Source organism: Leptinotarsa decemlineata, unplaced genomic scaffold (genome assembly GCF_025532065.1).
Source record: "Leptinotarsa decemlineata unplaced genomic scaffold, Ldec_3_MD MMD2_tig00026361_RagTag_RagTag, whole genome shotgun sequence".
NCBI lineage: Eukaryota > Metazoa > Arthropoda > Insecta > Coleoptera > Chrysomelidae > Leptinotarsa > Leptinotarsa decemlineata.
This window is the reverse complement of record NW_027412704.1, coordinates 8,326,945-8,342,690: the sequence shown is the minus strand read 5'-3', so window position 1 is coordinate 8,342,690 and position 15,746 is coordinate 8,326,945. Positions and strand designations below refer to the sequence as shown.

Sequence of the window (15,746 nt, the reverse complement as noted above, 5' to 3'; positions counted from 1 at the left end):
TAGATGACAACAATTGATAAGCTTTTAATTGACGTATTTACAGCTTATTAATTCAGAACTTGTAGAACCTCGCATGAATATGGGTATTAATTTCCGTGATATCCATTAATTTTCATTAGCATCACACATAAAACCAATTCTTCATTTATGTTGAACACCCAGGACTGCACCACACCTACGAAGCGTTATTTATTGTTTGTTTTATTGTTTATAATTACGGTTTGTAGTAGTGATCACGAGGAAAAATACGGATTATCCATTCATCTTTTGACCTCTCAAGTCTCAATGTTTCAATAAAGATAAACGAGACGTCTTTGTCATGTTGTTCATGAACTAATCACGAGCGTTACTGTGTGACACTGTTTTTTATCGATTTTCTGCAAATCGCTTCGAAGATCATGCATGCACAAGATATATATGAATACCATCTGTAATTATAAAAAAAAGTAGAATTACGTATTTATTCATTTGTAAGGAACATAGTAACTTATTTGTATCTGTATTTGTATTTATCTTTTGTGATTAAAGTTATATTATTATTATTATTATAGTATTTTTTATATGGCATCAGCGTAAAAACTCCCCTTCTTTTAGCTTTTCAACAACAAGATATCAAAGTCAAAGTTTGCAAAGTTTAGTACTTTTTTTTATTATAGCGTGACATCAATCATCGCCGAGAGGGAGCCATCTATTTTGCGATACATTTTTTAAAACTTTCTAGCTCCAGTTTATAATGAAGGCAAAATTTTCGTATGGTTAGAAATGGTTAGACCATAGATTGGTTAACTTGTGAACTCAGTACCTACTAGTCAAACGAATAGAACATGTCAAAAAAAGCAGAATATTGAAATAGTTTTTTAAAATAGAAGAGCATTAAACTTTTTTCAATCATTATTTTCATTGAACGGCGTAATTTTATCGTTATCCACATTGCATTTCGAAAAAAAATATAGAAAACTCGATTTTTGTCATCCCGCACGACACATTGAAAAAACAATTACATTGAACAATTTCATTCTGGTACCTAATCAGTTGCATCAATCGAAGGAACATTCTCTAGTGGAGCTGAATTCGTATCTAATAACATTTTCTCACTGCTGATGGTGTGGTCCTCATTGCTTTCGATATTCCCAATCCAGCAAGTCTTTCCATCATGTCTAGTTGGTTGATCAATCATACTTGATTCCAGCTCCCACGTCTTTCCGTTGGTGAGTCTAGCCTACATAAGTGCTATCCCCGACTTTTTTGTATCTAAATGTTGCCTTTAACTTAGTCCGGAGTTTCGGTTCTAGTACTCTCCCAGATTTTTAACTTTTTCTCTGACAATTCACCTCGAATGTATGTGATCCAACCGTGATCCATCTAGGTAGATTTCTGTTGAGATGTTCCTACTCAGTACGTCTTGTTAAAATGTCTAGGGCTTGCTAAATGTGTCCTCAAACTTTATCGTAATATTTTTTCTGTCGGATGACTTATATTCGTTATGATTCACCTTGTCGTGGTGATGGAGCTTACGTGCTTCCATGATCCTGAGGGCTATGCCGGCTGTAGCTTTGTTAGTGGTAGGGGCTTCCTTGCCGGCGAGTCGACAGGCAAAAGTCAGACTAAGAGAGATACCACATGAAGGGACCAAAGCCTTCAATAAATCTGCAACTCAAGGTGTCATGCAAACCGTACCAAAAGATGATTGTCCAGGCGTCAAATGGCCTCGAATGTGTATGTGTATGTGTGGAAATACAAATTGACCACAAGCCTAAATGTAATGCCTCCACACAAACCTGGAAGGAGGTGTCACCTCAATTCATAACTCAGATTGAGGGAAACATGTCCAGGGAGGATTTTCAAAAAAATTGAGACTCTGAAATGGGAAGAAAAAGTTTACACTAACACCAAGATGATAGTGGGATAGTACTGCTGCTACTGATAGCGGAAAGTACCGTCAAAGTGGTCATGGTCGAACCTAAGGACAAGAGGATGAGGTTCCGTAACAGTAAACCCCTCTAAAGACAATCCATTGCCTTTACTACTACTGTTATCTCCATAACATTTCTCGAAGCATGCATGGATTCATTTGCAGCTTGTATCTATAGATCTCATTATCCTGCAAAACCTAGATCACTGAAGGAAGTAGTTTTGAATGCGTATTCAACTTCCAAAGAAGCTAAAAGTACATCCTCACTGTTACATTAATATATTTCTATGACCTATTTTGCTATATCTATGACCCTTTAATGTAGACATATCCGCCATGCAAGTTGCTCTGCAAATTGGTCTGTGTTAGCCAGTGATCCTTTACTGGTATGTCTTTCGAGTGGTTTCTCTATGCAAATGATTGATGGTTCTCAAGGCCTTCGCTGAATCATACCATAATGTCTACCAGGATTCAGAATGAAGCTGAATAAGGTTACTCTCCCATCAGAGCCGTCTACTCGTTGATGAGTTTTTTGTGACAAGAAAAAAATATGTTTTTTTAATTTTTATGACATTCTGAGAATATTTTTTTATCAATGTCCAGTTCACTAATTTAATAGATACCTAAATTCACCACCACCGCTTGAATATCATATTTATATGCCGTATATGATTTAACAAAATAAATTTGTTTCAGGTAATGTCCAAACATCTATATTAGTGCCAATTCTAAACTATATTCAAAGTGAATTATCGAATCAGGTATGTTCGTTATTATTCATTATACGTGAAGATTTCTAAATTACTCTCATTTTCTCCAGATAATAATATTCCCCATACTTTAACTGAATTATGTTATTATCTTTTCCAGTTGACAGTTCATCTTTTCCAGATGAACTGTCAACTCTATCAAATGACTTATAAATTTGGTTGGGAAACGTATTTTGAATATCTGTCTGAATATTATACAGGGCGTTTTTCAACTGATCCCCTCATCTCGGGAATGGTATTTCATATGATATAAAAATAGTCAGAGAAACTTTCAATACTGTTTCATATTTGTTATAATCTGATATAAACCAATTCACAATGCGACGTTTCGTTTATTAGATATCATCATGAACTTTTTTCAATACGGACCTGTATTGTACTGCATGAATTTGTTATTACAGTGGCTAAAAAAAATCAATGAAAAAACAAGGTCTGCATTTGAAACATTAATTTAATGAAAAAATCTAATGAAGTAAACGTCGCATTACAAATTGTTTATACTAGACCATATTAAATAAGAAACGGTATGGAAAGTGCCTTTCTTTCATATCTTTGGAAATTCTGCAATTCTAATTTTTGGTGAATATGTCAAATAGGAAACTTTTGATCATATTAATCGGCCTTATCGTTTCCGAAACAGCAACAATAGTGGGATTAGCTAGAAAACGGCCTGTATATTGCATCGAATATAGTTGTCACATTGTTTATTTTCGAATAAAGATAATATTTTAGGATTACACTAAATGACTTTGTTAGGAATCACACGTTAAAAGGTAAGACCTCTTTAATCCTCAGCCCGCACAAGTTTCGATTTCTGAGGGTTATCGTTTGTAGGGGTACGACATCTGGTTAACGGAAAAACAGATTTTAATTTTTTTTTAACAAATAAGATGATTTTCTCCAATATTAGAATCTATTTTGATGATTTCTTTATTCTACAAAACACAAAACAGAATTCAGTCATGATTAAGTTTGTCAGATTATATAAAAAATCTCACAAAAATACTCTTTCAATTGTCGATTGCCATTATTTCAATTGCTGGTTCAAATTGAATTTGCGTTCAGGAAAACTCACAAACTTTCACATTAATATAAGGATAGATTTTTATTTGACTGACCTACTCTTCTTCTGAATCCATTCAACTTGAATAGAGCAATTATAAATACCTGAAATACTGCCTGATATCAAACCCAATCCACTCATCACCTTCCATTTCATATTCAATTCAAAATACATGCAGATGATCGACCTCAGCGAGAACACATGTTATTCAAAATGGCAATAAATCAAAAACCACCCCTTCGGACATCCCTTGCTACGAATTCTATTTTGTAACAAAGGGACGCCATTCACTTTTTAGTATGGTTGAAAATGTATTTTAGGCTTCGATAAGTTTTATCAAAATACTCAGGTAACCGGCGGAGCGTTGAAAATTTCGTATAATACGAAAATAATAGGGTCTGCGATGATTTATGCGATAAAATTTGTTTTGTTGCTGGTCGGTGATGATTGTTGTTTGTGTCAAAATAAGTTTTAAAAAATTATGAAATTTATAGGATCCTTGATTTATACAAGAAATACTTTTTATGATTTTTCAGGGTGCAATTCTGTTCGGGGCGTTGGGGGGTTAATTGAACTGAAAATATGTTCTTTGGAACATAAGGCAAGCAAAAGTCTATTGTAGTATACATTGAAAAAATATTCACAGTGAAGTTAATTTAATGGGATCCCCTTCCAAATATGCTAACGCTGTAGTAGTTCAAGTAAACGATATAGTTCAATCTACCTTCCAACAGCCCCCCTTCAATAATTCAGTCAGAGGGCTGACTAATTTCGTTATTAAATAATCATTTCTGATTATATCAGAATCATAATAATTATATAATATCGCTTCACAAATACTTCACTAACTTTCTTCGAAGGCTTCTGATAATTCATTTTCCATATTCTGTGTTTCACTATCACTGTCGTCATTTAAATCAATAATGAATTTATTTCCATCATAAATATGGCAGTGTCCAATCGCCATATAGTCTTCTTTAAATCAATTACTTTTTTAATCCTTCTCTGCCAATCTTCTTCGATATATTAGATGGTTCTCCTTTAATTAGCTCTATTAGCTTTTTATCAAATTTTGGAAAATTATTTTTACGCCTCCAAATCAACTCGATGGGATTGAAAACACCATTCCTCAAAAATATTAGCTTCCATGTTCTTATGATAGTCAACATTACAGTCCACAATTTTTTTTCACATAATTTCAAAGAATTCAGAACCCATCCTTTACTTATTCCGCAATGCACAATGATTACTCGCGATCCGTTATTTGCAGGCATGTTAGACGTACACATTACCGAACCATCAGTCCACCCTTTCGTAACTGTGTCGTCAGTGTCATACCAAGTTTTGTCCAAATAGAAAAATTGCCATTGTTCTTGTCTATATTTAGTAATTTGTTCTAAGTATTTGTTACGTTGTTTCACTATTCTTCTGCTTTCCATAACCGCTTGAGGTTTATTTATTATTTTGAATCTAAATCCTAGTTTCTTTGTACAATTCTGAAGAGTTTTGTCACAGCAGCTCACGTTATGGCTGGAAGTATTCAATTTCTTCCTTATGATTACAGTTGTAGGAATCTCATTGCTTTTGTAATAGTCGTATATTGTTTTTCAATGATTTCATCACATGGATATCTTAAGGTTTTGGTAATTCTGTATCACATCGCGACTTGCGTTCATAAGGTTTGTTAACTATTTTACGTATCGCTTGTAATAGTTTGTTTCCTTTGAAACCAAACTTGAGATGTAGATTCTAATATACATTGAAACATACTCTCTGTGTTTCAGTATTCAAATGCATCCGAATCTTATTCACTGGTATCTCTTTTTCGCATTGTTCACCATCGCAATTGGAATCACTACACTGGAAAAAGGCTGCGTTGTTATCACACTCGTTATTACTATCAACTTTAAATGTGCACAATATCGTTTACTTCGACTATACCATCAATGTTGCCCGTATGTGTGGATTCTTGATATTGAATAAGTGGTACGTTTATTCCAATTCAATAACTTTTTTCAATAAATAAATGATTTTCGCATTTATTTCACTTGTTTCTATCGTTCGCTTGTGAGCTCTCAACTGTACTGTGATCTTTTTCTATATATCTTGCAGCTCTACACCCTCTCTCAAACATTCTAATATGTTTGTATTCGTATTCTGGTATATTCGTGCTTGCGTCAGGTATACACGAAGCATTCTGCCGGGAATATTTCAAGGAGACATTAATTTTTGGAAAAAACCTTTATGACTCTTTACTCCATCTTTATTATTCGAAGAATGAGGAAAAGGCCAATTAAACTCTTCACCACGATGTGTAGATCGTGCACAAACATCTCTTTCAGAATGTGTACGAGTTTTGGCTAAAAAAACATAGTTTTTACCGCATCCCCTTCAATATAAGTCCCTCCACTATCTCTACAGTTTTTAGTGTTCTAAATAGTGTCTTCCATTGTTTCAAACCAGGGTCGTTGAAATGCTTCAATCACTTTCAGTAACATAAAATGTCATGTTACTGAAAGTGTTAGTTGTTTGTTTTTCTATTTTGTTTTCAGATAAATGATGTGAAAGAAATAGATTCTAAAACATTGTAAATTTCAAAAATCCAAAATATATTTCAAATTGATTATCGGTAACAAAAACTCAACAACTCATTTCATTTGTGACAATAAGGTATAATTGCTCAGCAGGCAAAATAAAAAAAAACATTTGTGTCACGCAATTCAAAAAACAATATAATGCAAGAAGAATACTAAAAAAATTAATTACCTGAGCTGTCTTGTTTGTGGTATTCAAAAGCGATTGTTTATAATCAATAATTATTGTTGATACTAATAACACACAGGATGTATTTGAATATTCATTTTTGAATGACTCAATTATCATACTAAACAGTTGTTTTTACTCTTTTATCAGTAACGGTGAGATAGAGAAATGTTTATTTTTTCATTAACAGAGATAATTGATGATATTCTTATTATAAATTATTTTTTCCTATCTGAATTCAATTGAATATGATTGTTTTTCAAATTTTTTTCCATTATTCCAAACCAAAAACCGCATACATCTAACCTCATCATGCACTATGGTGAAAAAAATTATACATTCAAAATGGCAGCTGGGTTTGAAGTATATTCATTTACCTTTTACTTCTGAAAGAGGGTATTAGGAAAAAATGGGTTTGGATTGATCTGAATAAAAGATCCAGTCACGAATAAAAATGAGTTTGACAATTTTTATTATTTGCTTCGATAAAACGAATGAATGAATTTTGAAAGGAGATGCATCAAGCTTAATACCATTTTTAACATATAAATAGAGCAAAGCAAAATCATTGTTGCATAATCGTAGGAAATCATGAATCAATATTCTGTTTTTTTTAGATTTGAGATCTAACATTCAAACTGACACAACAATCACTCATTTCTCATCATTTCGTTCATGTCATTAAATATGGAGAATTTGTAAGACTCTCCAATAATTCAATAGAAACAACCTTGAAAATTAAAAAGTTATCGCTTTCTGCATCTTTCGCGACGAAATGAACCTAATTGAATTTTTAATTAATTAATTCATATAGAATATTTGTATTCCACGATTCATGATAATTATTTTTTGGGAAAAGTCTACGATCCATATCTAGGTGTCTACTGCGGTTATTTATCATCAAAGAAATGTTATTAATATTCATTACCAAAATGTGTTGAAATTGTTATAAATTCCTATTCGTGTTGTTTTCGGTTTCGGAATATGACCCCACAAGAAGTAACTGCCACAAGAAGAAGTTTAATATATAACAATTATGTAAATGGGTTGAAAAGTTGACAAATAACATCCCAAAAATTACATTGGCTTTATCTTGCCTCTTGTTTTCTAACGCCAAAGTTTTTTGACAAATATTGGTCATTTGTTGTCTTGGCTATTGAAGAAATCGACAGGAAACCCTGAATCTGATTGAAATGCGTTTATAGTATGAGACCATGAATATATGAAACTTGATGTATTTTTGCAGCATCTCAACAACATGAATTCTATTCAATACAAATCATTGAATTATAAAACAACAACAAAAATTGATTGGCGCTCCGGGGCGACTTCATTGATTCCACTGGCGCATTTGCTTTTTCAGCTGCAGGAAAACCAGGAGAAACCTGCAGCACCACATCATCTGAAGATCTTGATCTGCCAATGCCAATCATAAAACTAAATGTAGGGTGTCTCCAGAGGCTCCAATAAATTCAATACATCGGCATAACACTTAGTGACACGACTATCGTCAAACTTAAACCAGTCCGTTTCTTCTTCGACCAAGGCGTAATAATGACCAGATTCAACGCCAGGACTGCAGTGAACAATGACTGCGTGAAAATTATAATAGTGGTCTGCTAGATTGAAGTATTCATCTATTTCGAACCTTCGTAAGAGTTTGGTGCTTCCGTCAGAGGTTGAGTCATGTTTGAAGGTCATCAGTGTTATTTTTAGATAGACTGGTGCCTTAGCTATACTTGTTTTCTTATAAGAGTCAGTTAGTTTGGGGCATGTTTGGCCATACAGTAGATCATCATCTGTTAAAATTTCCATTTTCAGATGATTTAACAATGACCTTTGCACGGACTAGTGAATAGTCATATTAGGAAACGCTAGTTGAAGTTCCAGAACTTCACATACATTCTTGCTACTTCTTGAACATTTACTACAAAGTTAACAAGTGAGGATTTTTCCAGCAAAATATTTACAAACACAAGACGACATAGACTGTACCGAATCATTCAATCCAGAGCGGTCGGGAGTATTGATTCTGCTATTTTTTTTGCTTACGAAGAGTATTCAACAAAAACCCCAAGAATTCGGAACAATCTTCTTGTTGTCCTAACGAGTGTCTAGTGGACTTCAAAGACTCCAGGAAATCGGTTGGTGGGAAAGATGATGAATAAATTCAAAAATGAAATTGTCTTTTTTAGACGTGATGATGAAAAGAAACAGGTGTTGATAGAAAACCAACTCACACGAAGCAGCGGTACTTCCCCCCCGAAAGAGGACTCGTCAAGACATCTAGAAGGATATTCAAAATAATAGTTACTTCAGAAAGCTGGTGGATCAGATTATTCCCAAAGTCAGTCCATGAAGAAGAGAAGTCATGATAACCACTGCTATACCTTCCTTAAGTCAATAAACTTTCAGAGAGACTAAAAAGACAAGGGCCTAAGTACAACATTAGAATCTTCTTCGCATTCAGCCTGACAAAAATCATGCTTTTACCATTTAACCATGTGACTGCTGCAAGTTCTATATCGGTGTAACAAGAATTGAGTTGAAAGTGTACATAAGAAGAATACAATGAGAATTTGAACCTAGCAACATAACACCAAATAGTCTGAATGAAAAATATTCTTCAGTGGGTTCAAAACGAAGTTTGAAGAAGATGCTTACTTTTTGATAAGCAACGTATTCACCAGGCTAGCGCGAAAAAAATTAATAATACATATCAATTTACTTTCCACAAGTTGAGTCAATCTAATGTTGATTAGTGAATGTTTGTTGAATTAAACCTTGAAGGGGTCCAATCCCAATTTTGAAAATATGAATTTAGTACCCTTCGTGATAACTAGATTGGTAGAATGTTCATCTGTATCTGTAGAGTAGCACTTAGGCCACATAGTCCAACCGAATGAAATCTGGTGATTCTGTTGGTCACTCTGTAGGTCTTTGATTGCCAAACAACCGATTGGATAATATTTGAACAAAGTATTCTTCAATGGTACGTCAATAATATGGAATCGAAACTATTTTTGTAGATTCCACGCGAACTTTGGGAGGGTTGAATTTGGATTTTCTCACACAAGTAAAAGGATCTGCTGTGAAAACAATTAGAGAATATTATTATCAGTATTCAGTAGTCAGTATAAAAAGTCCATCAAGGCCGTTAATAATTTTTGAAAAGAAATCGATATTTTTGAATATTTTTGACAACTACTTTATAGAATGTATCCGTTGTTACTTTTTTATAAACACTGTATTTTCGTAGTCTAATTCGGCCCTCATCAAATACATCACGTGAGAATCTATTTGCTCATTATAGCTGTAATTATGTTCTTTCTCGTTTTGGAAGTGGAGTTGAATTTTTTCGTAGTTTGTTGAGAATTTGTTCATATTAGTTCATACTAGTCTTACTAGATTTTTATCTTCAAAATGGAGTTTCGTCTTCCAAATTCAATGACCCCGAACGTATTCCGCAACAAAAAATAGTTGCAACTTGACAGCACTAAATTCCAAAAGCAATAACGATGTAAATTCAGCTTGTTGAAATCGCCGGCATGCCGCATTATATTTCTAACGGTAAATTTATAGCTCGCTTCATTCAAATTAAAATTTGAGTGGAGTTCTACTCGCAATATGGTTACTGCTGAAAGGAAATTATCTTTTTAAAAGTTTGTTAGTAGCGTATTGTTTCCAACCACCCTTTTTCTAATTTAAGGGGCTGCATATCAATCCCTGGTGGGTAGTAAAATTTACATCCACCAATGTGATCGTGTCTTTTGTTGTTTTGGGTAGTCTCTTCATTCTGGAACACTGGGATCATTGATATACTCCGGATTATTAGTGGAATGTTTTTGAGTGAAATGTGAACCATTCATATTTGAATTAGGGTTTAAATGGGTTTAAAATACTTAAATTCACACAAAATACTTATTCAAATACTGATAATAACTGTATTGCTAACAATATCAATTGAATTGAAAGGGATATATTTCCAGATGAGATTGGTTTTTGTTCCATAAAAAAAATGTGAGAAATTTCCAAAGGAAGAAAGAAAGCAATTAGGTCCAAAATAAAATCTTAACAAAAATGTGTGAATCATGAATAGAAGTTACTATCAGTTACAAACTGGAAAAAAGCCCTTCCGCAATAGTTACACTCCTATAAACAATAAATCATACCAAATAACTTTTTCCTATTCAGTTTGTATTCCAAACATACGTTCCAAACATTCATATAAACGCTTCATAATAATGATATAATATATGAAAGACTCACACGTACATAGAACATTATCATCTTTTCTCTATGAGAGTTAAGAACATTGTGTCACATTTTGCTTTAAAATTAACGAATTGAATTGTTGATCTATCATTTTGTGATTTGTGTCGATTAAGCAGAGTATCATTTATCAAAAGATTCTACGAGAGGGAAACCCAAAATGAACAAGAGCCCCACTCAAAAATTGAAAATGTGTCAGAAGAGTTTTGAAAAACACAAGGCCAGTAAAAAAGTTCCTCAGGCACTGCGATGTATCGAAGCTAAAGAGTAACATTTTGAACATTCATTATAATCAGTTTTCTTCTCATTGGAAGCAAGTATCTCTATTCTTTGAAGTATTATTAAAATAAATGGTAATACCTTTTAGTTTGCATAGATAAATTATTCCTAATTAAATTATGTAAGAGAATATAGAAAATACCTACGTTATTTACTTTTAGCGTTTCAGTGAGTAAGACAATATATGCTCTACGCTGGAATGTGAGTTGAGCATTACAAAAAATAACCCCAAATGGTGTGTGTGAGACTCAGATGTTATTTTTTCATAACTTTTTGTAGTTTCCCAACAAGTCAGGTTTAATCAAATCAGATCAGGTCAAGTCAAATCCGATCAGGTCGAGTCAAATCAGATCAGGTTGAGTCAAATCAGATCAGGTCAAGTCAAATCAATCAGATCAGGTTTAGTCAAATCAGATCAAGTCAAGTCAAATTTGATCAGGTCAAGTCAAATCATATCAGGTCAAGTCAAATCATATCAGGTCAAATCATATCAGGTCAAATAAAATCCGATCAGTTTGAGTCAAATCAGATCAGTTCAAGTCAAATCAATCAGATCAGGTTGAGTCAAATCAGATCAAGTCAAGTCAAATTTGCTCAGGTTCAAATCAGATCTGGTCAAGTCAAATCCGATCAGGTTGAGTCAAATCATATCAGGTCAAATCAAATCATATCAGGTCAAATAAAATCCGATCAGTTTGAGTCAAATCAGATCAGGTCAAGTCAAATTTGCTCAGGTTCAAATCAGATCAGGTTAAGTCAAATCAGATCTGGTCAAGTCAAATCCGATCAGGTTGAGTCAAATCAGATCAGGTCAAATCAAATCATATCAGGTCGAATAAAATCCGATCAGTTTGAGTCAAATCAGATCAGGTCAAGTCAAATCAATCAGATCTGGTCAAGTCAAATCCGATCAGGTTGAGTCAAATCAGATCAGGTCAAGTCAAATAAGATCAGGTTGAGTCAAATAAGATCAGGTCAAGTCGAATCAGATTAAGTCAGGTCAGCTTAGGTCAGGTAAATTTCACAGAATTATATTATATTTGTGAAGTGTTCAACTTTAATAAAAAATCAAAATCATTGCAGTTTTTGAATTTATAAGTTGAAATAAATTAGCACAAAATTAGAGTTAGTTTTTACTTGAAGGGGCACATCTACAAACTGTTTTGTGTTAGGTTGATCTACCTATGAATTATAGTAAATAATTTGTAAAAAGTACATAAAAGAAATTTAAAGAAAATCACGCATTCTTAATCTTATTCAGAAATATTGCTCCCTACTGCTTCACACAGTAATATCTAGTGAATACCTGTAATGATACCTAGATAATACCACGTTGGATATTGAATTATATTATATAGACGTGCAATGTTCCTTACAGAGGAATTTCTTGCAGATGTTTCACGTTCGTCTAGTACTAGGACATCAATGAAATCAAAAGACTGATTACCTACAAACCAATTGCGTAGTACCACTCCTCGTCACTGCAGGACAGATTTATCAGACATGAGTGAGCATTTTTCTTATATGTATCTCTCCTCAACAACTGCTCCATATGGATTGATGAATAATTTTTTCTGGGAATTTAAAACACTTTTTCAATAAGTGATGTAAACAATTCTATTAGCAAAAGATATAAAATCAACTCTTGATTTCAATTGTAGTCATGTAACAACGTCTGGTCTCATTTTCCAACAAAACAATGAAGGAAGTAAGAGGGGAGACAGACACAATATACTTTGGTTAATATTTAGCTGGGAATGAAACAATGACAAATTGGACTGAGCCTACGCAACCCCTTTGAGCGCAGCTGTTTCATTTCACTGGTGTGGATTTCACCCGGTCCTACCCCTTTTGGATGTCCCTTCACTGTGATTGCTTACACATTATGCATGTCGCGTCCGATTTAGGTAACAGTGTGGAGGCCATCGGCATTTTGAAAACAGTTTTACTTCACCAGAGTTTGGATAACCAAAAAACGAATTTCATTGGTTACTACTACAATATGAAATTTCTTCACATTTCGCAATTTTCTCCAAATTAGATTTTTAATTGCATACCAATCGATTGTTATGGAAATTGTCTATTAACCAAACCAGTGAAAAAATTAATTTTGAAATTATTAATTAATCATATTCTGGACTGAAATTTTTCAGTCAACCCATTTGCAATATATTTATTGACATATTTGATTTGATATAAAATACTTGGGCTTGATAAGGGTCGTTTTATACTGGGATCTTGGACTATATTTTTAGTGTCATTTGAAAAAAAATACACTCCTACCGTTATATCTTTAATGGAATGACAAATGCCTATGTTTACTTATTCATTTTATCAGATGATTTGAAACTTCATACCAAAGGAGGAACCAATCTTCATCAGCCCTTAAAGGCGTTTTGTCGGCATGGAATTTGGTATAGGCAAATATGTAACGATCCATCTGAAGAGGCGACGAAAGGTGAATAGAACAGAATAAATAAACTCTCATCATTTCAAGATCTGGTCTCATCCGAACTGTCTAAAAGAAATGAAGTTTTTATGGAAAAATGCTTGTGATTCAAATTTCACTCTAATTTTGGAACTGCTGCAATGGACTTGGGAGGACGACGTGAACACCTCAAAGAGTTTCAATCCTGAGTCTTCCATTTCATGTTCATACTCCTCCTGAGAAGGAAATATTGAGAGCAGATAGTTGTTGGTTCACATTCAAGCGACGTTGGAAGCTCTTGGCTGCTACCGAGCAACGTCTAAATTGGTAGCAAATTGCCAAAAACGACTCTCTTCGATAGGAATACTTAACAGACTGTCTCTGGTCTGGATTCGGATTCCTGTCACTGGCATCGCTTTGGGCTTTGCCAAACAAACATTCAACACCTGGATGACAAAAAGATTTATGGACTTCTGGCAGAATATTTCAGGAATGGCTCACTCCAAGGCGTTTATCCACCCTTTGAAGCCTAATACCAAACAGTTGTTGGACTACATTAGGGATGAACTACGATGTCTAACAGGCCTTCTTACAGGTCACTGTCACTTGAATCACCATATGCAGATACTTGGACTGTCGGAAGACAGTGTGTGTCGCCTCTGTTTGTCTGTGTGTCGCCACCATACAAACTAATCGTCTTCGTTGAGAAGCTGGGTTTATTTGACCGAGTGTGAATAGGCGTGGGCCACAATAAACCCTTGTGGGTTGTGGTGGAGGGTCGAATAGATCCACTCACTTTATACCTAACATAACCTAACCTATCCTTCTGATAACTGGAAAGTCATAGACTTTTGAGTTCAAGTACCTACGTAACAAGCCGCTTGTGACTGAGTTATGTTAAAGTCATCAGGAATTCAGACCTCCATGTCTGCATGGTTCGCCACCATGATAAGTCGAAGTTGGAACATTTGGATGCCGAAGAGGTTGATGAACTTAGCTTAGTTTTCTACACTGAACGTGGTAATCACAACTCTGTCACAAAGTTAGAACCTCTTCAGCAAAAATCTCACATATAGGCTTCATAGATCAATTTTCTCCTCTGGCTACACAAAGCCATTGCATTGGGTCGTTTTTAACAACATTGAAGACTTTGCCTAATCCAAGCATCTGAATTTCGCCTTCTTCAGTGGACTGAAACTGAAGATTGAGGGATTATGACCCACCTCAATGCCGTTTAGCTCTTTAGAGTATATTGTATTTGTGTGATGGATGTAGAAGTTGCTGGCGAAAAAAGAAAGGTGTTATATCGTAAGATACCTAAGAAAATGCCTAAGATCAATAAAGTGGTTGTTTCATTTGTAGAATTCCGTTATGGGCCAAGAAGCCATTGAGAAGACAAGAAATCCAACGCCCTGCGTCGTCTTTAACAACATTGAAGACTTTGACTTGTCCAAGCATCTGACCTTTGTCTTCTTCGGTGGTGTGACGTTGAAGACTGAGGGATTACGAACGCCTGAGTGCCGTCTTCAGCACTTTAGTATATCGTATTCGTGTGATGGATATAAAAGTTGCTGACGGGAAAAGAAGGTTCTATCATGAGATACTCAAGAAGAGGCCTAAGATCATTAAAATGGTTGTTTTGATCTTTGAATTCCGTGGTGGGATGATCTCTTCTCTACCCTCGATCCATAAGAGCATGCAAATTTACCTCAAAATGTCATTTTTGATTCTTCACGTCTCTATGAGGCACAAAATTATTGGAGTCATATCATTTACCCTACCATTGAGACAGGTGGCCATTGGTTAATAATGCTTCCTGCCCATCGGATTTATTTAAGCTTATTAACGAAGTTTAGAACATTCTCAAGAACTAGTAGTTTCACCACACGGAACAGTTTAGTTTTTATTATCACCAAAGCTTCCATCTTCGCCCGCTGCTTCTCATATAATGTACCCAAACATTATTATCAACTACCCTATGAGTTTAGATCTTATTCAATTGAAAACTTAAAAAAAGAATGAAAACTTACTTAATTGTCTAGTCTCTTGTCCATTCCCGACCTTAGCAATACAAAAACGAAATTTCTATAGGATCAACCGGGGCTATTATGATACAAATTGACGAACTTTTAATATTAACACAAAAAATAAATACTTTTGAACCAAACAAAATATACCTTAATACCTCAAGCATCTTTATTCTACTAAGTAAGTAAAAAATTGTATTTTGTAGGGGAAAGCGAGAAAAAAAAAGTGTGT

At 34.3% G+C, this 15,746-nt stretch overlaps 1 protein-coding gene across 4 annotated transcripts in view; it reads left to right on the top strand.

Moving 5' to 3' along the window:
• Ptl (prothoraxless) overlaps window positions 1-15,746 on the top strand; it is a 491,222-nt gene that overhangs the window by 114,413 nt on the left and 361,063 nt on the right. The window contains exon 2 of one of the 4 annotated variants that reach the window (XM_074185115.1): window positions 2,609-2,673. The exons of the other annotated variants lie outside the window; for them this stretch is intronic. The gene's annotated coding sequence lies outside the window, so the exon portion shown is untranslated. The remainder of the gene's footprint in view (window positions 1-2,608; window positions 2,674-15,746) is intronic. 4 annotated transcript variants of the gene reach the window in all.